At 37.8% G+C, this 23,182-nt stretch overlaps 1 protein-coding gene across 2 annotated transcripts in view; it reads left to right on the forward strand.

The window, feature by feature from the left end:
* The window catches only part of Ank3 (ankyrin 3), a 515,763-nt gene that overhangs the window by 89,030 nt on the left and 403,551 nt on the right, over window positions 1-23,182 (forward strand). The gene's annotated exons all lie outside the window — the stretch shown is intronic.

Here is a 23,182-nt window from a genome sequence, read left to right on the forward strand (position 1 = left end):
ATAGTGCTGTTCCTTAAGACATGAAGGAATATTTTAGAAAAAGCCTTTATACCGATAAGTTTAAAAAATGCTGCAACTATAGCTCATTCTCAAAGATTGGGTTCTGAGAAGTCCTGCAGAAAAGAAAACTAAAGCTTACTGTTCCTTTAAATCAAACATTTCCTGCACATTTCTCCTTACAGAAACATTTATTCCATCACACTGTAATTCTCCTAATTGTTATCATAAATTATTTAGCATCACAGTGTTTTGTGATTGTTTAGGTCTGGTTTGGAGGTTGGGTTGTTACTGGCAAATTTGTGGGATGGTATAAATTACCAATGGGCATTTTTCTTCATCTTGAGTCAGTCTGTAAGATAACATAAGGCTATCAGTGCAAAGCATTGTCCTTAGATTTCAGCACGGTAAGATCATTGCAAGGAGGACTAAAGTGATTCTTAACCGCATGTAGGTGTCTGCTTAAAGGTAGTTCAATTCATCCCTGTCTTGAACCACTGACATTCATTTAAAAGTCACACTTCCATCTTAGCTGACTTATTCCTCTGATATTAATAGATATTTTTTGGCACAGTGTTTCAGAAGTATATCTTGTTTTTAGGTCATGAGTAAAAACATACACAAGCTATGAAGAAATTGCTGGCTTCTAATACAATTGATGGTAGTTTCTTATATTTAAAATGTTGTAACATTCTGGGAAGGTAATTTGGCATTATTTTTCAACAATGGCAATGTTTTTGTCTTTGACAGTTTAACTACTAGAAATATGTGGTAGTGGGAATTGAACCCAGGGCTTTTGTACTGAGCTGTATCCCCATCCCCTTTAAAAAAAAAATTTGAGACACAGCCTTTCAAAGTTTCCCAGGCTGTGCTTGAACTTCTCTTCCTGCCTCAGCCTCCAGGATTACAAGTGTGTGTGTGTGTGTGTGTGTGTGTGTGTGTGTGCATGTGGTTTAGCTTTTTGTTTGTATTCTGAAACTATATGCAAGAACTTGGTCATGCTTCTTTTGGGCAGAGGAATCAAGTGACTTGTATTTCTTTTTTTATACTTTTCTTTATTGTTTGAAATTCCAAACTTTTGTGTTTACAGTTTGAGTTGTGCTTAGCCAAAATGCTTGGGACAAGAAGTGTTTCAGGTTTTGGGTACCCAAAAAAGTTTTGGATATCAGCATTTCAGATTAATGTGGTCAAACTACATTACCTTTTATGTCAGTGTGTGTTTTCTGTATGGTGTTACTTGAAAATTTTTTTGTAAAAATTAAATGAGATATATCTAAGAAGCCTACAGCAGTGCTAATATTGATATTATTTCAATGTAGTTTTTAAAAATCAATGTTGTTAAAAAATAAGGGAGTTTGAGGATAATGGCTAAGTGCTAAAGTGCTTGCCTAGCATGCATGTGGCCCTGGGTTCAATCCTGCAATACTGCAAAAGAAAAAAATAACAAGGGCCAGAAGAGATGAAAGATAATATATTATATAAAGTAAAAGGAGTAGAATAAGGAAAAAATATACGAAGGAAGGTTTGTTTGAGGGGTACTGGAAAGGTGGCTGCTTTTAACTTTGCCAACTGTAATGTATTTAATTCATGTCTAAGCTTTGTTCTCTCCGTAAACTTTATTATTTGGTAGATTTGTAGTTGAAGCCTTATTCTTCGGCTTCTTAATTAGATTACATCTCCACTCTCTTACATTGTCACCCAGTCTCAAGTCAGTCTATGTGTTTCTGTGTTCTCATTTTGTGTTAGGAATTTTCTGGAGAAGAGGCTATTTGAATGTTGTCACCAATGTTATCATGAACATTTCTCATGTACAGTGCTTGCAGCTGGCCAGCAATATGGCTGATAACCTCCAACAGCCTAACTGTTGACTTTTTAAAATGTATATTTCTTCTTAATAAGTTAACTAATTCTGGCATTTTGTAACCTTAAGAGGCAGTTAATTGCTAGATTATTTTCCCCCAAAATGGTTATGAAGCTGCTTAACCATGACACTTCATTGATATTAATGGAAAATGTGAAGTAGTCCATAGTGGCAAAAAGTATTAGTTTACAAGAAATCACTGTGGTTTATTTATTGCTGTGATTATGAACTTAGTTTATGAAACATAGCTCCCCTACTACGTAATTGTGTAGTTGGACAGCTAAGACCTACATTTACCCAAACTAATTCCTATGCAGTTAAATAAAAACATAGAGCTATAAAATGCACATTGCCCTTGTGACAGTATGCCTCAGTGCTTAATATTCCACTATTTTTTGTGTATATGTGTGTGTGTTTTCCATTTGATTATTTAGTATACCAAAGAAAAAGCCAAAGAACTTTGTTAACCAACATGAAAGATTATTATAAATATTTCCTATATAAGAAAAATAATATTCAACTCTGATTCTGGTGTTCAGTAGCTTTTCTATATCACTAACTCTAAAGTTAAGCACTTGGAGGAAGAAATTACACACAAATAAGCAGTTTGTCCTAGAATACGTCCTTGACCGTTTAGTCTAGTGTATTAAAGCTTGTGCCACAGCTATGCCCTAGCTGGTTAGGCAAGAGAATAGATTACATTGGCACAGATTCATTTTGCAATCTCGTGAATAAAGGCTATGAGTCATTGATAATATGTTGATAGCCAGTTTTTATTTTTATTTTTATTTATTTATTTATTTTTGGTATTGGGGTTCTAAGTCAGGCCTTTGCACTTGTGAGGCAAGTGGTGGCACCACTGAGCTAAATCCCAGGCCCAGCCAGTTTTTAAATACTACCAAAAGTACACAAATTGAAAAGAAATTCTAGATTTAGCTTATGTTTCATGTGATTTAAAGTGGTATCTAGGATGATGACTGCAAAGAAATACTTTAAAAATTTATTAACGAAGTCAAGGCTGTCCTAGTATTTTATTTTAGTCTTTTATTTGCCGATGATTGGTATATAATATCAAATAATAATGACCAGTATATAGGGAGTTATACAGTACATTATACAGTATTGTGCTGAAGTGCTTTAGTTGTATTATCCCATTTATTCTCACTGTAAACTCAGCTTTATCATTAGCAGCATTTTAAAGGTAAATGAGTCTCCCCAACTTCACGAAGCTACTAAGGGTAGAGCAAGGGTTTGAAGCCAGGCTAGCCTATCCTTATGGCTCAGTCAACAACTGCAGTAAACAAGACATTGGTTAAAGGAACATTGGGGATGGAATAGGAAGAGAAACAGTCTGATCTGTACAATGCAGTTCTGTTATTTTGGTTCAAAATGTAGATTTGTAGAATATGAAGTATCCATACTTAGAAACAATTACAGACAAATTATTGCTGCTCCTTTGCCCTTCAGGAATATCTGAAATTTATCTTAATTCACTAGTTGAGTTTTACCACACATTTCCATTTTTGTTAACTATAGCGTTGACCTATATATCTTTACAAAAATTTTATGTAATGTTTTCCACTTCATCCCTAAATTTAGTTGTTTTAAGATTAATGTCATCTTAGTTACTAATTTCGGTATTTATATATGAATTCAAGTAGCCTGCCCATTGCTTAGTTGTATTTATGTATTAGACTTCTCTAACTTACGTATTCATAAACAGTCTTTAAAATTTCCAAGAGATAAATTGGGCATATTTGTTTAAACAGATTCCTTTTTCACTTAATTACCTGTTATCCTCTGCCTGGAGGCAACAGTATGAATAGATACTTTACATGATTTAATAGGAAGTATTTTTGAAATCTTTTGTAGAGAACAGAGCCTTACTTTTCAGCAAATTTGATGTTGCTTCCCACATACTGCCAAAGATGTGTTCAGATCAGGATGATAGGTGTTGGTGGAATAATTCTATTATCAAAATGAATTGAAATTTCTACAGTGCAATACAGGGAGTGGAACAGCTAAATTACATTTATCAGTTGCCCGATTGGAGGCTAGGCAATAGCTGACTGGTAACATTTTGAATTTGTTCTTTTCCCCTGAAGTTTCTTCATTTTATGTTCAGTAAGGGTAGTAAACTGATAATGTATTAAATGGCCAAGTAGTTGTGTTTTGAATTAGTCAATAAATTTTTGATCCTGGATAAATTATATACATGGTTGATCTTCATTTTTCATACCTTATTTTTTATTTTACTAGTTTTTAATAGTTTAATAATTTTTATTTTCATACCACATAGTTCATTCATTCAAAGGGGGTTTTAGTATCTAATTCCAGAGCATTTTTATCACTTTCAAAAGGAAACACTATCTCTATTCCTTTTAGCAAGCATTTTTTATACCATCCAAGCCCCTTCTGCCTCATCCCTCATCCCTAGGTGACCATTGATTTTCTTTCTGACGCTACAGGTCTGCTTATTTTGGACCTTTCACACAAACAGAAGTATGCGTTATGTGGTCATTTCTGCCTGGCTTATTTCACTTAGCATTACGTTTTCAAGCTTCATATTGTAACTTGTAGCAGTATTTCATTCTTTAAATAGATGAGTGATATTCCATTTTTATGTGTATACTGCATTTTGCTTTTCCGTTCATCGATTTATTGTTGTTAGGTTGTTTCTACATTTTGGCTATGATGAAGAATACTGCTATGAACTTTCATGCACCAGTTTTATGTGGACTTATGTTTTTTGTTTGTTTATTGTTTGTTTGTTTTGATACTGGGGATCGAACTCAGGACCTTGCACTTGCGAGGCAGGTGGCAGAACCACTGAGCTAAATCCCTGGCCCCTTATGTTTTTAGTTCTATTGGGTAGATAGCTTGGAGTGGCATGTTTAGGTCATATATTAACACTATGTTTAACCTCTTGAGAGACTACCAGTCTCTTCCAAAAGAGTTATACCACATTACATTCCCGTTAGCAGGTACATAGATTCCCATATCTTTAGGAATAATAACTTATCATTGTTGTGAAGACCAAACCAAACAATATATGTAAAATAAGTAAAATGAGATTGGTATAGAAAGGGATCAGTAAACATTTCCTGCTTTGTTATAAATTAAAACTTTCTTTTTTGTGGTACTGGTGATTGAACCCAAATCCTTCACACTGAGCTACAACCCAACCCTTTTTAAATTTTTATTTTATTTTGAGAGAGGGTCTTGCTAAGTTGCTAAATAGACCAGCCTGGTCTTGATCTTGGGATCCTTTTCCTAAGCTTCCCCAGAGTGCTGGGATTACTGCTGTGTGCTATCATATCCAGCTGAAAAACCTCTTCTGAGCCACAATCTTGAGCCATGAAAAGCCAGCTAAGATAAAGAGAACCTATTTCTTCTTCCAAAACTGGCCCTTTAGATACTAAAAACAGTCACAACATCCTCTACTAGTTCAGTGTTAGCCAACTCATCTTTAACTCTTTAGCATAAGCAGGCCCACAATATTTAATTATGGAAATGTTTAAGAGGACCAAAGAGTGGATGATCTGACCTATGGTGTGATACAGGGATGAGAGCTTTTAGTCAAAATCCATTCTCATCTCTGCACTTAACTGTGAATTATTGAATTGTTTTAAACACCTCTATAAAATCAGTACTTAAATGTGATGTTCACTAGGGTAGCTCCAGTTGTACTTAATCCTAACGGATTCCAATATAACCAGCAAAATAGCTTAACTTGACAAATATCCTGACTTTCCTCACTGAAATATCCTACACTTTCATTCTAAATCCTTTTTATTTTTTAAGCTGAAAAGCTGTAGTCCCATTAGGAATTCTTTTTTTTTTGGTACCAGGGATTGAACTCAGGACCTTGCACTTGTGAAGCAGGCGCAGTGCCACTGAGCTAAATCCTCATGCCCCCCTCCTTAGGAATTCTTCATTAAAGTGGAGCATTTTATCAAATCAGTACTGAATTCACTTGATGAGTGAAGTCACTTGAAGAGCTATCCCTGCCTTCTAGTAAAGGGATGTTTGGCCTCTGTGGCAGAAGGGACCTGGCCTCCCAGTAACCCTCTGTTCACATTCCTGTGTTCTAATGGGTACGTTCAGTTTAATTGCCTCCAAAAGTCATCAGAGGATGTTTTTTCTTCAGAACTCCACAGTTTCTTGCCTGACGGTCACAATAAATGATGACTAATCAGGAATACATTCATTTTTGCTGGCCATTGAATGGGTAGATGTAGATTTATTTTATTTGAAGCAACCTGGAAATCATATCACTTTGTAATTTTGTGTGAAGTGCTTTGGAGTTTTCATGGTCCATAGGGTTTAGAAATGAAGTTTTTTCCCTGACATACCCGATAATAGTCCTGTAGATGCTTCTGGGAATTTTATAAATCACTAGTAAAACTCCTACACTGGTCTCAGTAGTAAAACTGATGAGAATCTAATTTACCACAGAAACACGGTAAGAAAATAAAGTGCTGGTGTATTTGCTTTGGAAAGCTGAGTAGATGTAGGGTGGTTCATTGATTTCTGGGTAGAGAAGGCAGTGGAGATGTTTTTATAAATATTATTTTTTTAAAAATTTATGGTGGAGATTTTGCATTTTTAATACGGGTAAAAATTCTATATATTACAACCAAATTTAAAATGACATTAGTGTTACAATTGTTGCTAGTATTAGTGTTAACATTGAGGCCATTTAACGAGGTAACATTGAGGGGATACCAAGAATAGATAATAATAGTGTTCTGAGCTTTTGAAGACAAGAAATAGAGCAAAAATATATTGTGTTCATATGTTAAAGAAGAGAACAAAGACACTTGGGCAATTGGTAGTTTTTTAGTATATTACACCAGGATGTTCCGTGTGTGTGTATCACTATTAGATAAAAAATATTTAAGATGCTGTAGCTAGAGAATGCTCTTGTAAGATTGCATAGTTTCCTGTTTATGAATCTTTTACAAATCATGTCAGGAAAAATCACTTAAAAATTTTAAAGCAAGAAATGAGCAGAATTGTTCATAGTTTAAAATGTAAAAAAATTAAAGATCTCAAGTGTAGAGATTTTCCTTCCTGAATAATTAACATTTACTTCTCCTCTTGATTAGATTCATGATGTAAGTTGTTCCAATGAATGGTGACAGAACACCAATTAGTACACTAAATCTCTAGCATTATCATCTCCCAGCAGACTTCTAGCTATTTCTTCCATAATGTGTGTATCTTTAGTCCTTACAAGAGAGGTAAAAGTTTAAACCAGTGTAGAGATAAATTCTCCACATTAAACAATGCTAATCTTCTCTGTGTTTCTGGATCATTTCAAAGTTTTAGTGGAATGTATTTCTTGGCAAAGAAGGAAGCAGCTTTAGCTTCTCAGAAGAGCATTAAAACGTCTTCTTGATGGAATGAAGCCATCCTTGAAGTCCCTGTGGAGCACTATGTACACATACCACTCCTTTCCTCCAAACAAATACAAGATCTTTCTAGACAAGGAAAAGTTGCTCCTATTTTATTAGGTTTGTCTATTAGATTTAGGCTCAGGATAAAGAGGAAATGGAAAGTATTTGTAAAGAAAATATACTACCTATCTCAGATCTGGAAAATTCTTAAGTGTTTGGGTTTTTCAAAAACAAGTTTATAATACTGTTACAACTGAAAAAGAAGTAGAACAATTATATCAGACTGTCGTTGGCTGCTGCTTTGACAGAGTGGCTAGACTGGTAGATGAGTGAATTTCAGTGTATGCTCAAATTGGATATTCTTAGGGAAAAGATGGAGTAGGAAGAGCAAGAATGGTGAATAATTGAGTGGCCTACCCAAATGTAACAGGGAGCTTTATAAAAACATACTAACATGTTCTGCCCTTACCTTGACCTAGCCACTATTTGTGGCAGTGACCAAGATAAAAACATTCTCTCAAATCTGAGTAGACGGGAAACACATTGAGTGAAAAAAAAATCTTAAGATTTAGAAAAGTGGGCCAAAAAGATTCATCTCAATAGGGAGAAATGTAAAGTTTGAGAAAACTTATAGAACAAGTCCAGAAGAAGAGAGAAATTTTGAAGCTATAGAACCTAGGGAATGAATATAGGGCTGAAATTCTCAGCTTGAGTTACATACTGTGTTAGAATAACCTGGTAGTTATCTGGGGGAGCTTTGAAAAAATGTCAATATCTGGGCACTGCTCCAGCCGGTTAAGTCAGAATCTCTGGGGGTGAAGCCTAGGTATTGGTAAGTTTAAAATCTCCCCAGGTGATTTTACTGTGCATCTAAGGTAGAAAACCATTGATTTTTGTTTGTTTTGTAGATCAGTTATAAACAGTATGAAGAAGTCACAGTAGAATATGACCTGGGGGTGTTGCTCAGTGGTAGAGACTTACCTACTCTGTATGAGGCCCGAGGTTCAATCTCCAGCCTCTCTACCCCAAACACATGCACACAGAAAAGAATAGGACATGACTGTCCATCTCTTTTAACCCAAAACTAAATTTTTCTTAATTGATCAGATCACATTTATAGTGTTTTATGAAAAATGAGGCATATATGTAGGAAGAACAAAATTAAGATGGTGAAGTCATTTAAGGTCTTGGCTTAGACCTCTGACAAATTATAAATGCTTAGATTCTTAAACACATATGTCTCAGTGAACATTTTGAAGTGAAAAAATTTAGCAGGCATACTGTCCTCTTCAGAGTTAGCAAAGAAAACCCTTCTGAGATTGCTACCAAATATTGGACTAGTTTGTCTCCAGAGAATCAGAATATTAGACTTTCCTGAGAGAAGTAGACACCTCCTTAAAATCAATGTTCTTGACTGGTGTAGTGGTACATGCCTGCAATTTCAGCACTCTGGAGATTGAGGCAGGAAGATTGCTGCAAATTTGAGCCAGCCTGGGCTCCCTAGTGAGTTCAAGGCTAGACTATAGTGTATGGCAAGACCATGTCTCAAAAAAGCAAAATAAAAAATGTTCTTTTATTGATAGTAGGAGGTTTGCACATGTATCAATCTTTGTTTTCTTTTGCATTTTTTGACTTTGTCAGTAGGGTAGTCTAGAAAAAAAGAATTTTGACTTCTAATTATGAAAAAGCACTAATTTCTGCCATCCCTTAGCTAAGTCTTCTCATTTTGCCCCTTCTTGCTAAATGGTATAATAAATCTCTCCTATGTTGCATTCTCAGCACACAGTTCAGTTGTACATACTGTACCTATAGTCTGTACTTTCACAGCTCTTTTTTGTTCCTTTGAAAACCCAGACCACTGGCTGGTACTTCTGCCATCTGAGCAGCATTCTAAAGAGAGTCCCCATTCCCCTCTGTAGCTTGGCTGGCTCAATGATTGCAGAAGAGGGAATAATGTGAGATGAGGCCATTTTCACCTCTATCTCTTTACTCTGACAGAAGTGAAATGTGTGAATTTATATTTGATTGCATGATTTTCGACCTTGTCTGATCTGAGCCTGTAAGGGAGTCATTTCAAACACTTACACTGATACTGAGCCATTTGAGTAATAGTTATACTTGTCCTCAAGTCACTGCTCAGCTTTTCCTTAGTTTTGCTGTGATTTTTTGATGGGAAGTTGAAGTCAGGGAATGCACCTAGACTAGGAATTCAGACAGAGTATGTCTTGTGAATGTAGATTTCACTTTAAACAAACATAATGTTGTGCCCATCTTGACTGACAGTCTTTGTTCACCTTGCTTTGTTGGTGTGTCTACTTTGACACATTCTTATCTCCCAAGCTCATTGTTTACATTAGGGATTTCTTTTAGGGTCCTGCACTCCATTGGCTTTAAATATGATTGATGACATGTCCCCACCATGATAATAACACACACAATAATTTCATTGCCCAGAAAGTCCTTTCTGCTTCCCTTACTTATTCCTCCATCCCATAAACCCCTAGCAACCTCTGGTTTTTTACTGTTTCCACGCTTTTGACCCATCTGAAATGTCATATAGTTGCTTACAGAACACTCTATAGTGGATATTTGGATGCTTCTATCCATTAATCATCAACTTATGTACCAGAAATAATATTTTGATCCAGTTTTTTGTTTGTTTGTTTTTTGGTACCGGGGATCGAACTCAGGTCCTTGGGCTTGTGAGGCAGGCACCAGAACCACTGAGCTAAATCCCCAGCCCTTGATCCAGTTTTTATAGTGAGTCTCACTAGATAACTGTAAAGCAAGATTAAAATGTGTTAGCTACATTAATTTTAATTATTACTTGACCATATAATAAAGTAACTACAGAAGTATAGCATTCATTCACTAGTGTTTTAGATTTGGTGAAAGTGTTTCCCTTCAGACCTCCTATCAGGGATGTTTTTCCAACAAGGGAGAGGTCAGAAACCAAGACCACCTTCTTAATGAAATGCAGCAGCCTCTGAGAGGGTGAGACTCTGGGGAGAGGCCGTCCATCAGAAGCTCTGGGACCATTCAGAGTAGATTGCTGTGTAGGTGAAAATGGACAAGCATTGTGAGCTCTGCAACCTGCCCTCAGTCGCATCCTGCTTCTGGCTGGTCATTGGCCAGTAGAGGTCATAGCTTTTCTGAGCTTTAGTGTCTTTCTCCATAAAGCGTGAAAGTATTTTAACATGAATAATTGTCTCTCAGAGTCCTCTATGGTATTGTGAATAATGACCTAACAGCCTGCTTATGTAAGCCTTATGCTATGGATTTGTATTTTAATAAAGATTAGTGATTTGATATCCATCTATACTTGTAAACTTCCACTCTGCCTGCATTGTGGTGTTGGTATCTTTGCATAGAAAACAGAAGACTAAAGTGAATTCTTAAGACTATAGGTAATAAGGGCTCTGAGGTAGTTTTGGGGGCATATTACCTTTCAAATCAGGAGAATTAATATTTCCCCCTCAAATTCTTAGACACTTCAAAATATTAGAATATAAATTTAACATTAATTCAAATATAATGTAACACAAAATAGATAACATGGTGAGGTGAATTCTAAATAGCACCCTTCAGAAACCCTTGGAAACATCAGCCAATCTAATTTAAATGCCAGAGGAGACAACATGTCAGTTCTCTAAGACATACTCAAAAGACATAGGAAAAATGATGTTATCTGTTGAAAATGCATGATTTCCAATTTATGTTTTGAACAATAGATCTGTGGTTTTTTCTTTTCTCTTTTTTTATTTTTTCGGTACCGGGGATTGAACTCAGGTCCTTGAGCTTGCAAGGCAGGCAGCAGAACCACTGAGCTAAATCCCCAGCTCAAGATCTGTGCTTTTTATGGGTACCATTTTTAATTTTATGAAAATATGCATTGATCATATCTACCTGGGACAACTGGCAAAATAAAATGATATTTTTTGGCAGGAGCTATCATTGTAAAGTAAATCTTGAATATGGTACCCCTCTAGAGTGGATGCATTTGTTCTGTAGAGTACTTTTTGGCAATTATGTTTTTGTGCCTTAAATTGCTTCCGTAAGTACCATGCAAAGCTTTATTTTCTTCTGGAGTTTCTAATGATTCTTGCTTTCTCAAATATTGCCTTTCTGGCTTCTTTAGCCTGCTGAATCATTGCCTATGCCTCTGGGAGACGTGTAGTTATTTCCCAAAGGATTTGCTCCTAAGGCCAAGTGATTACCTACACCTTAGCAGCTTAGGTGTTTTTGCTGTTGGGCTCCTTTTTAAATAAATCAGTTGTTGCAGAGAAAGTGTGCAACTAATCTTAGGAACAGGGATTTCATGGAGGATGTACCCAAAGGAGTTGGTGGTGTGTTGTGTGCTGGGTGTTATCTTTAGATTCAGATGTCAGAGGGCAAGGGTGATGAAACTGTTCTGCCATCTGGTCTCCTGAGCTGCTGGTTCCAGTTCTCTCAGGCTTGTGTCTCACACTTCTGACTGTTCGCAAAGCTCAGGGCCCCAGAGCTGAGGTCTATTTCAGAAGCATAGGTACAGGGACTTTCACAAAGACCAATTAGAGACATGTCTACAAGAATGTGGGTACACTGCTAACAGCAGTATAATCTGCAGATGTACTCACATAGACTTTTGGAGCCTACTGAAGAAATGTGGGGCTCTGATCTGAGATCACTTTGGTTAATTAAGGTCATATTCTGTTAAGTGGCTGCATTATACTTGCTGGGTGAGAAAGACTGGGAATGCTTCATGGGAATGATTTTAAATGCCATCATGCATCATTAATTAGTACGGATGAGAGAAGCAGTCAGAGAGGAGACTAGGGATGATGCCTCAGCACTGTAAGCATATGATTACTATAAGGCAGAGGAGGGTCTTAGCAGGTGTAAAAATGTCTGGGTGCAGGGTCTGAAAGAGTCCACAGTGGCTCACTTATCCAGATGTGTGCTTGTCAAGTGGAAGTCACTAGTTAGTACAGGACTGGGGAGCAGTTACCCCAACATCCCAAGTCTTACAGGATTTTCAAGTGAAGAATATTATGAAAAAACACGTAGGTGTGCTGTTTATTGTAGGTGTGGATACTTTTTAGATAAAAGCAGCACAGAAAATCCTGGCAAAGCTTTGTACTCTCACACTAAGAGACTTAAAAGTCTTAAATTCACAGAAACAGAATGGTATTTTGTATGCCAATGCATCTATCCTTTGAAAAGGGGATGTATTTGCTTTCACTGATTCTCTCCAGGCACAGTTGAGTCCTCTTCAGTTTGGATTCTCACTAATATATGCACTGTTACTCGTTTTGATTGACTATGTCTTCTGGTACTTTGGGGGGGTTGCTTTTTATTTTGTATTTAAAAATTCCCACCTATATTTTAAGTGGAATAAACATGTTTCACTAGAGGTATTAAGGCCAATCCAATTCTCTTTAATAAAGGTAATTCATATCCATTAACTCATCTTTTAAAGGTACGACTAATAAACTTCCTACTTTCACTACATTATTTACAGACCCTAAAGCACAAATCTTATTTCCTCATTTTCATGCTGGCAAAACTCCAATGAAATAATCAGGAGCCTCATATAACTGGTTGAAATTTATAACTTTCTTCTGCTATTGTTTCCTTAAACCATCATTGCTATGTTGGTAGATAATTTTACTTAAGTATTTACTGTTATTTTGTTTCCCCTTTTCTCATCCAAAGTAATATTGCAAGTTCAAAAGGAATAGTAAGCTTCTGCTTTGTTTTGTAACACCCCCCCCCCCGGTACTGGGAATCGAACTCAGGTCCTTGAGCTTGCACGGTGAAACCACTAAGCTAAATCCCGGGCCCTGAGCTTCTGTTTTTATCTTCTCGGTTGTCTCCCTAAGAACAGAGCTAATTTCCCTCTCCTTTTTACTTTAGTTGGATTTTCTCATTGCAGCTGTTACAACACACAGCATCTGTATGTGATGTCATAAATCAGTAGCTATTTGTCTGTCTCTTTGTCTGGACTGTGAATTTCTTTGTTTTAGGGTGGAGCATGCCTTATTATTCTTTTTTTTTTTGGTACCGAGGATCGAACTCGGGTCCTTGAGCTTGCACAGCAGGCAGCGAAACCACTGAGCTAAATCCCTGGCCCACCTTATTATTCTTTGTAGTAGGCCAAGCTGGACCTTACACATAGTAGCTCCCTCCCTAAGAAATGTTGAATTGAATCTTTTGTTTTTTTGGTACCGGGGATCGAACTCGGGACTTCCCACTTGCAAGGCAGGTGGTGGAACCACTGAGCTAAATCCCCCGGCCTGAATTGAATCTTTTTTATAAGGGAAATGATAGACCATAATTATGCAGTTATGGACCACCTGGGCTGCTGGCAAATTTCATTTACTCAATTACTTTGATGGCAATATGAGATCATTGGAAGAAGCTAGTTTCCAATGGACAAACATGACAGAAGAGAATATACCTTCATTGCCCAGCAATTTTCATCCTAACTGGCAGGATGCCATTTCAGAAATTTTTCTTTCTTGGAAAACATCACTTGCCTGGAAAATGTTTATATGTGGGAATAATAACAGCCAACCTTTTTTACTCGTGCTGTGTGCTAGACACTGTCAAAGTTACATTCCATCCTTACTGCTTTTAATCCTTACAATAACCTTGTGAAAAGATGGTGTGTTTTTCCATATGTGAACGTATAGAGAGGCTAAGTAGCTTAAAAGTGTTTAAGAAGTGCTACTGCAGAGTCATGACTGAGCCGGCTCTGGCCCGCATCATGCCTTCTCTCCAGGACTCCCACTACATTCCACTGATGCCCCTCACACTCGGCTGGTTGCTGGTAGGAAACATCAGACAAGGAAAACTGAGGACCCAACGATTACGCAGACATGAAGGAAAGGTTATTTCTGTTAATAATGAAACAAAACCCAGGGGGATTCTTTCAAAGGAAATTACCAAGACCTCTTTTTGTCTGTTTCACTTTCTCCGTTTGACTCCTACCCTAGGAGGCATGGAAAGTCTTTTTTTCTCTGATGTAAAAGGTGATGTGGGGAAGTGTCACTTTGTTGGGTCCATGACCATAGCAGACAGAGATCCATTAGAACTTGCTAAATGCAACTAAACAGACATACAGTTTCACTATATACCAGTGATCCACTCTACAAATTCCAGCCTCAAATTCTACCTGACTTCACCTTCTGCCCCTTTCCCTCAATACCTGTACTTTGGCATGGTGAGTCCTACCAGTTATTTCCATTATGAGGACAACACTTATTTAATTGATGGAGATGAGGTTTGTTGCACTTGTGAATTTGTAGTCCTCCATAATTACTGTAGCCTTCATTCCCACCAATTTCTGTTATCTCTAGTTTACCCCTGGCTTTGTGCATGTTTAGCTTCTTTCAGTGCAAAGGGTACTATGTTCTATTCCTGAACTCAAAAACCCTTGGAGAATTTAGACCCAAAATGATTAAGGCCAAAGGAAATCGGCCTTCTTTTTCCTCTCAGTTTGAGATAGGTTCTCACCATGTAGCCCAGGCTAGCCTCAAACTAGTGGCGATCCTCCTGTCTCCGCCTCCGAGTGCTGGGATTATAGGAATGTGCAACCACACCTAGCTCCTCAAATTCAGTTTCTTAAGAGAGCTTTCTAAAGTAATTGACTCTAGGAATGGAGACCCATCAATGGCTGGTCTTTTGGCTAGAAAAATAGAAAGTCCCAAGAAACAGTTGATAGTCAAAGACGCAAGGCAGGGAAATGACCATATGGCCTAGGCTCAAAGTAGAGGGTATATAAATGAAGCAAAGATCTAATTTTGGAGTTTAGAATTCTAGGGCAAGATGCTAGTCCTTGAGTAGACTCTTACGTGGAAGGACTAGAATTGGACAAACTTGAGTAGAGGAGCAAATGAAGATGAGTAGCTAAGACTGAGTTGGTGTAGGCTCCGGAGGGTCACGGGTGTTGGAGTGTGCTACCCTGTTGATAGTCACAGTACCCCAAAGGTGAAGACGTGTAATCAAGATGACAATTAGTATAATGGATTTAAAGGGACCAAACTATTTGTAAGCTGCAGTGAAATATAAAATGTGAGCACATTGAAGACTCTTAGTGCACTAACTCTTGCTGCCTGATTGAATTGTTTCATGCTTACTCTAAATAAAGCTTGTTTTACCAGTTATCTGTGTTTAATTGAAGAATATCTTGAGTCAGTGGGGTGAAAAATTAAGAACAATTATTCTTTGAAACTAGTTGTCTGTATTAATTGGAGGTTTTTCAGTACTGTGCAACCAAATAAGAAATTATATAATTTGAATGCTGAGACAGATATTATCTATGATGTTCAGTTTGAAATTTTGGGGTAAATCAAAGAAGTTATTCTCATAAATTAGCTTTACAGTAAACAAATTTGGTAGTATAATGAGATTGTATAAAATGTTTTTAATAAGATTTTTCATGTTTAAAAATGGTTTTACTAATTTTAAAAGATTTTAACAGGGGAAGGGGATTTAGCTCAGTGGTTCTGCCTCCTGCCCTGCAAGCACAAGGACCTGAGTTCAATCCCTAGTACCAAATAAAAAAGATTTTAACAGCAACAACAAAGACTCCAAACATTTGGACACACCATACCAAAGAGTGCTACTTATTATTGTATTACATTGCAGAAATGTAGTTTTCACCAGAACAATTTCCACATCTATAAGAATATGGTCATATTTCCCCACATGTTCAGTTTATTTGAAGTGATTAAAATTATTTCAGAATTTAGTTGCAGAGCCATATCAGGTGTTGCTATCTTGACATCGATTTCTTTTGTGGCTGAATTTTTTTTTGTAATTATTCATTGAATGCTTTAAATGCAGGACGCATACTTGTGAATTCCAACAATTTCAAGAAAGATTATTTTATCTTTGATTTGTTTCAGGTAGTGTCAAGCTGAATAGAGGAACCCTTTTGTGTATTGAATAGAAACATCATCCTAGGATGTCCTACTTCTAGCAGAGGCAAAAGGTGGCCTATTTTCATCCTGGTCTCTTGAATGAGGCTTCTCTTTGACAGGGAACATCCTGTAAACTGGCCTCTCTGGCTTTCTTCCCTATTGTAAAGGAAGTGCTCTTCCTGTCCTTGTCCTTATCAGTGTTGGAGTTATAATTTCTCTGGCTCTAAAGCCCAATGGGACACAGGAGAGCACCCAGGAGGCTGGGCTGGTGTTGGCAGATGCTGAAGCAAAGAGACCAATGGCCGTCGGTGCATAGGAAAAAAGGAGAAACATGTCATCCCAGATTGAACTTTATTTCCACTGACTTTCCATAGATTGTGCTTTTTCTCTCTCTCATTTTCTGTGTATGTAAAATAGTACATTTTAATGTCAGAGAAGACCAAGAATGATAGTATCAAAAAATCCAGTCCTTGAGAGGTTTCTACTCAGCATGACAGTTCACTAGTGACAACCCACTGCTATTATGGGTTTATAGATGGATCAAAATTACAAAGGAAGAATTCACCTCTGAATCCATGCTTTTAAAAAAGAAGGGAAGACAATGGTGGATAGGAATGGTTTTAATGAGGCTTATTTGCATATAAGAAAGAAAAGCCAGCTGTTTGATTCATTATTGGGCTGAAAATGATGAGAAGCCTATAAACCAGTCATATTCTTTCTATTTTTATATTTCTTTTTTTTTTCAGTCTGGCTTCTCAGATTCACATAAATCAGTTCTAATCGGAATATCCAGGATGATTGCTAATATTTGGGCATAGAATTTGAAAAATGATGATGTTACAACTACTTCAGAAGACAATCACAGTTGGGGAATTTTTGTTTAACTATAGTTTGCTTAGCTGTTTCCTGTTGATTTGATCCAAAACAAAAGTCCATCTTCAGTTAGAGTACAGGAGATGAGAAGGAAAAATGTAAAGGGGGGGTTTAACTTCTGAAACATTTACTTAACCATTTGTTCATAAATATCTTTTAGATCCTATGCAAATCCTAAGATCATTAGTGTTTAGCCCTGAAGTGTCTATGACATGGAGAATTTATTTGCAACACATATGCAGACATATTTTAATTTCCTTAGAGAACAGAATAGCATGAACACATTTTAAAGGACTAGAAAATGTATTTAAGTTAAACACAGAATTCTTAATTTGAAGGTGTAGAATGGATAGTAGATGTAGGTCATAGAGTTTTCTTCCCTAGAGAGCATCTGTGCAGAGGAGAGAGAGAGAGAGACAGAGAGAGAGAGAGAGAGATAAGAGAGAGAGAGAGGAATCTACTCTGAGCGCTCAGTTCTCACAGCACCTGGTGTATATATTACAGGATTATGGCTACTTTATGCAGGAGGAAGGGTCAGAGTTTAAGCAACTTGTCCAAGTTTTCATAGTTAGCAAATGCTGAAACCAAGATTGAAATTCAGGTCTTGCCTTTCTAAAGGTTCTGTTCTATCCACTTAACTGTGCCACTTCCCACCAGAAATCATTTTTCTAAGCTCAATTTTCTTTGAAGCAAATGGTAAACTTGACTGGCAGAGGTCTCTTTGAGCCCCCTGCTGCTGTGTGAAACAGAGTCTGGGGACCACAGGATTATTTGTGTCAGGATAGATGGAGTGGCACCCTTCTCCAAAAGCTGTGAGCACCTCAACTCCTTGGACTCAGCCCATGTGAAATTTTCCTTTCATCACAAAATAAATAAACCTTTCTGACAAAACAGTAAATGGAGAAACTAAATGAGAAGAAACACCTAAATCTACAGGTAGCCTACATACAATGTAAATCAAAGGAGTAGCCTTTGGAAATGCCATTTTAAAAATATAAGACTTCACATAATTGGAGTAGGCTTGAATTTTCTGGGTTCTATTATAAAGTTCAGAAGACATTATGATGAGAAGATTCTCTTTGTGAACTGCATTTGGCATTCACCACTCTTTGGTAATGTTAACCAGTTCATCACTGGGCTCCCCATTCCTTGAAGACAATGAAGGCGAAAAAGAACATGTCTCTAAGGTCCCCTTCAGTTCACAGTGGATAGGATATCAAGAATAACGAAAGAGTACAATAGATGCTTTTTCAGTGATGTTTTCTTTTGAAAGATAAAGCATAGAATCCTGGCCGAAGCTTTGGAAATTGCTGTGTTCTTTCTGATTGGCTTTGCCATTTGTGTAGCTCTTCTCTGGCAGCTTTAGGTTGTATGTGTTGGTACCTTTATCATAACATAGGAGTTGATGGGAGTGTCTTGTCCATGAAAAGAGGAAACCCTGGCCTGCTTGGAATTATTTCTGATGCTCTAGAAAAGTCTCTTGAAGAACACAAGCTCCATTGCTCTTGAAAGTGATCAGCCGTGTATCCTGCCAGAACTTCAACCCCGAAGAGCAGCACTGGTTCTCCAGGAAAACCACAGCAGGAGAACCACTAGTGCCAAGAGTGCATGCAGGCATGGTGGTTACACTAAGATCAATAAGGGCACAGCCCCAGCAGTATGAATGGCAGATAAATAAAATATCTTGAAGTTAATATGTGGGAAAGGGTGGCTAAAAATGTTCCAGAGCTAATCAGTCCATGCTGGTTTGCACTGTGCTCACCCCTATGGGAGGGATGTCACCTCTCTTACCCCCAGAATTATCAGAATCTCTGTAGATATAAAGAGAACATTTCAGTGGATTTGCAGGTATGTGTTTTGTTATTCCATTTTCTTCCCCCCAGAAGGCAAAGTACTTCAGCAGAGTGTATGGAGCAAGACATAGAGGGTATGCCTGAAACCCACATGCTGGTAAGACCCCACTCTGCTCTTAGAGGTAACCTTGCCAAGGCTCCTCATTGTCCTGGAAGATGGTAGAAACTCTTGGGGACATATTGTCAAGTGCTTCAGTGATAGCAAAAATCACTCAGTATCTCAAGTGACTTTCCTTTCTCAGGCAAGGCTGAAGGGTGACATCGCACACACCAGTAGAGGGTGAGTTGTCATAGCAAACAATCCAGAGATGGTGAGATTTGGAGGTGTCCAAAGGCCCAGCATGGCCATGATGCTAGGAAATCTTGCCTGGATACCCAGCAGATTTCCCTGGCTAGGTTTTTACACCCACAGGTATAAGCAAGTAGAATGGGAAGAAATGACAAGGAAAACCATGATTTTGTGCTCCTGGTAGTAGGTAAGGCTTACATTTTGCTTTGTCCCACAAGGTAGCCTTGAAGTATTTCTGTTCTTGGAAAGTAACACTCTAGGAAATGCTAGATAGAAAGCTGACTTGAGTTCCAGTCCCAGCCTCCCCAAGTTCTAGACCAATGGTCTTAAACAGGTAACTTCACCTTGGAAAGCTCTTTGATATTTGTCTTTCTAGGAGTTGTATGAGTTTGCTAGAACTGCTACAACAAATTCCTACACATTGGGTGGCTCAAACAATAGAAATATATTCTCTCATGGTTCTGAGAACCAGAAATTCAAACTAATGATACTGACAAGGCTGGTTCTTCATGGAGATGGGAGAAAAACTGTTCCCTGTTGCCTAGCTTCTAGGGGATACTGGAAATCCTTAATATTCCTTGGCTTGTCAAGACCTCACTCTCAACTGTATCTCTCTGTATCTTCCCTCTCTCTATCTTTCTTTTTAATATGTAGTCATTGTTATTTCAATTCACAAAATGTAGCAGCTTGATCTCAGAATTGCTAGTTGTATTGTGTGTGCAATTTATTCATTCAAAAACAGGACTAGTTTTGTTTGGAAACCATTATCTCCTTGAAAATGGTGGAAAAAGCCAAATATGATAGTGTCATTATGAGAAAGTTCAATTTGGTAGGAGTTTCTTTTGGCTTTGGCCCCAGGGAGCAAACCAAACTCTTCACACTGAGCTACACCTCCAGCTCTTTTATGAGACAGTCTTGCTAAGTTGCTATGTTGCCTGGTTACAATTTGGACTTTTCTGGTGAATCTTTTTGGGGTGCTGGAAATCAAAGCCAAGGCTGTCAAGTTATACACCTACTTTTTATTTAAATTGACCTGCCAATATTCAGTGCCTTCTTAAATTCCTTATGGAGGTCCATGGACACCTAGCTAATGAGTAGCCCTTTATGTGACTGCTTAAGATATCTGGGATGACAAAAGAATTCACACATTTGACCACTTCTTGGATGATTCCAAGGTCTTTGATATTGGGCTCATAGAGCATTCAGTTTATATGGCTGTTTTAAAAAAGTAGCCAAATGCCATGTGTGGCGTGGTGGTGTGTGCCTATAGTCCCCTGTACTGGGAGGTTGAACAGAAGGATCACTCATTTGAGCCCAGCCTGGGTAGCTTAGTGAAACCCTGAAGCAGTTTTGGTAGTCTTCTTTTATGTGTTTAGTTGTGCTGTGGTGGCTGCCTTGATAATCTGAAACTATTGAAAATGTTTACTTTTCATGTTCATTTTGACTTTGGGAAAGATCAAGATTTTGCAGTAGGCTGAGTGTGGTAGCGCAAGCCTGTAATCTCAGCTCTCAGCCTGAGACAGGAGGACTGCCATGAGTTTGAGGCCAGCACCTGGACTACACAGCAACACTTTGTCTCAAAAAACAAACAAAAAAATGAGTTTGCAGTGTCAGATCTGGTGAATAGGTAGACACTATGTTTTTATTTGACACAAATTGCTCTATCAAAAGTGATGCATGACATGGACTGCTGTCGTGATGGAGGATGAGGATGAAGCCCTTTGCCCATTTCTCAGGCTGTTTTCTTCACACATCATTTCTTAAAAGCTCTAAAAAGCTCTTGTAATATACAGGGTTCACATTAGGGTTCTTGGTTACTAACTCAACTCCCACACTTCCACCAAGGTGGAAACACACAATCACACCTTGATGTTGGATCTTGAGTGCTGTGCTTTTGTCACACAAAGCCCCCTGTGTGATTCCCATTGAGAACTCCGGACCTTAGTCTCAGCATCATAATCACAGACCCAAGCTTTGGTCCCCTGATGACATTTGCTAAATACTGGAATCTGAAGTGGCACAAGTGCACAGTTCTGGAGAGAATTACAAATGGATGTAGCTTTTGTTCAGCAGTCAGACGTATAGAACAAATTTCATACTCGGCTCATTCAAGTCTGTTAAATTGCTTTTGAATGGAACTGACCTTCAGAGCCTCTGAAATATCCCAGATAGTGTACTCCCTTGTAAGGACATTTATCATTGGATTCAGGGCCCACCTTAATCAAGGGTAATCTCATTTCAATGTCTCTACTGTGATTGCATCTACAAAGACCCTTAGTCCAGCTCTGGTCATTTTGTGAAGTTCTGACACCAGCGATGTCTTGGGGAGCTAGTATTTGTCCCGCTACAACAGTGGTGAGAACTACACTGTCCACTATATGGGTCTGTGTCAGAAAAAAGTGAGATACTGCACATGTGCTTTCTGAAATAGAAAGGGCTCCATCTCTATTTTTGTTGCTTTTCAACTCCCAAGTCTTTGTAAATTTGTAGCAAAAGCCCCTCTTCCATTCCTACATCCCATTTTTATTATAGTCTGATCTCAATTTATCTTTCCATAACCATTTCCTCTTGTATCCCCTAAGGTATGTTTTACTCCAGCCCAAAAAGGTCACTTATTTTCTGACTCATCATGCACTTTCATCCCTCTTAATTTTTTCTACTCAGTCTTTCCCTTTGCTTTAAGCACTGTTTCCTCTCTTACTTATCTTTCAAGGCTGGGATGATATCCCACTTTGGCTAATCATTCTTCTTCTTGTAAGTTGAAATTTTTCCAGGGGTGTGCTGGAACTAGCTCACATTGGCTAGGGAGAACCTATTGCTAATTGTCAAATATGCAGTAATACTCTTGGCAGCTTGAAATTGGCCACAGTGGAAGTATTCGCATCCTGGAAACTGGCAAAGGCTTCAAGTTAGAGCCCTTCCTGTTTCTCTGTGTCTCTTTTTAGCACACAGCTGAATTTTTCCTTCCTCTATACTTTGTATTTACCTCTATTTTCAACTTTGAACATCGTCTATTATATTTAGTTTTGTAAGGAGCCATCAATTGTAGATTTTAAGTTCCTTGAGGCCAAAGAATTCTATATGCAATAAAGGATACAGAGTCGTCTTGTGTCTTAAAACACCTAATCCATAGAAGATCTTCAATAATGCTTGTAAATATGAGTAGAATAAAGGAACAAAGAGGAGACTAATGACAGTTCATATATCCTGAGCCCATTCCAAGTGCCAGCAACTGTGAAGTAGGTACAATTACTACATTCATTTTACAGGAGGGAAGTGAGGCTTCAAAAAATGAATAGCTTGTCCAAAATCACACAGCTAAAAGGCAAGCCCCAGAAATCTGACCACAGCCTAGCTATTAAGCACTGTTGACTTTTTTTTCTCAAATGAAATGAAATTTTCTAGTCCAGACCTCTTCCATTAGGCAAAGCAGCCACTAGCAACATATGACTGTTGAGCACTTGGAATATGACTTGGCTAAGAAGTGCAAACAAAACACATTCCAGATTTTGAGAACTTCGTATGTAAAAAAAAAGTAAGTGTTGAATGTTGAAGTAATAGTTTAGATATATTGGACTAAAATCTATTAATAAAATTCAGTTTTACTCATAATGTAGCCTCGTGAAAGTGGCTCATATTTCTATAAAAACACAGACAGTTTTCTAGGGCCTGGTAATTCTTGCTGCCATAAGTCTATACTGGCATTTGTATAATTCGGAGACTATTCCACACATCCCTTACTTCTGCTGAGATTTGCCTTTTGGCACTGAACCTCGACGACTGGGTATTTGTTATGGATAAAGGTCAATGGTGCAGCCACGTTGATGTCCTGTGAAAAGGTTGGGTATACAGAGAGTCATGGAACAAGGTTGGAGCTATTGACCAAAATTTTATCTCCAAATAAACTATGAGTATCACTCACAAGAAATCTTGTGTCTGCTCAGTTGGAGGGGAGCTACTGGTCAAAAGAAGATATTTTAAAGGAATTCATAATTCTTCTC

The sequence above is a fragment of the Heterocephalus glaber genome, unplaced genomic scaffold (genome assembly GCF_053883595.1).
Source record: "Heterocephalus glaber isolate CG9 unplaced genomic scaffold, H.glaber_assembly_v1.0 deba00001497, whole genome shotgun sequence".
Lineage (NCBI taxonomy): Eukaryota > Metazoa > Chordata > Mammalia > Rodentia > Bathyergidae > Heterocephalus > Heterocephalus glaber.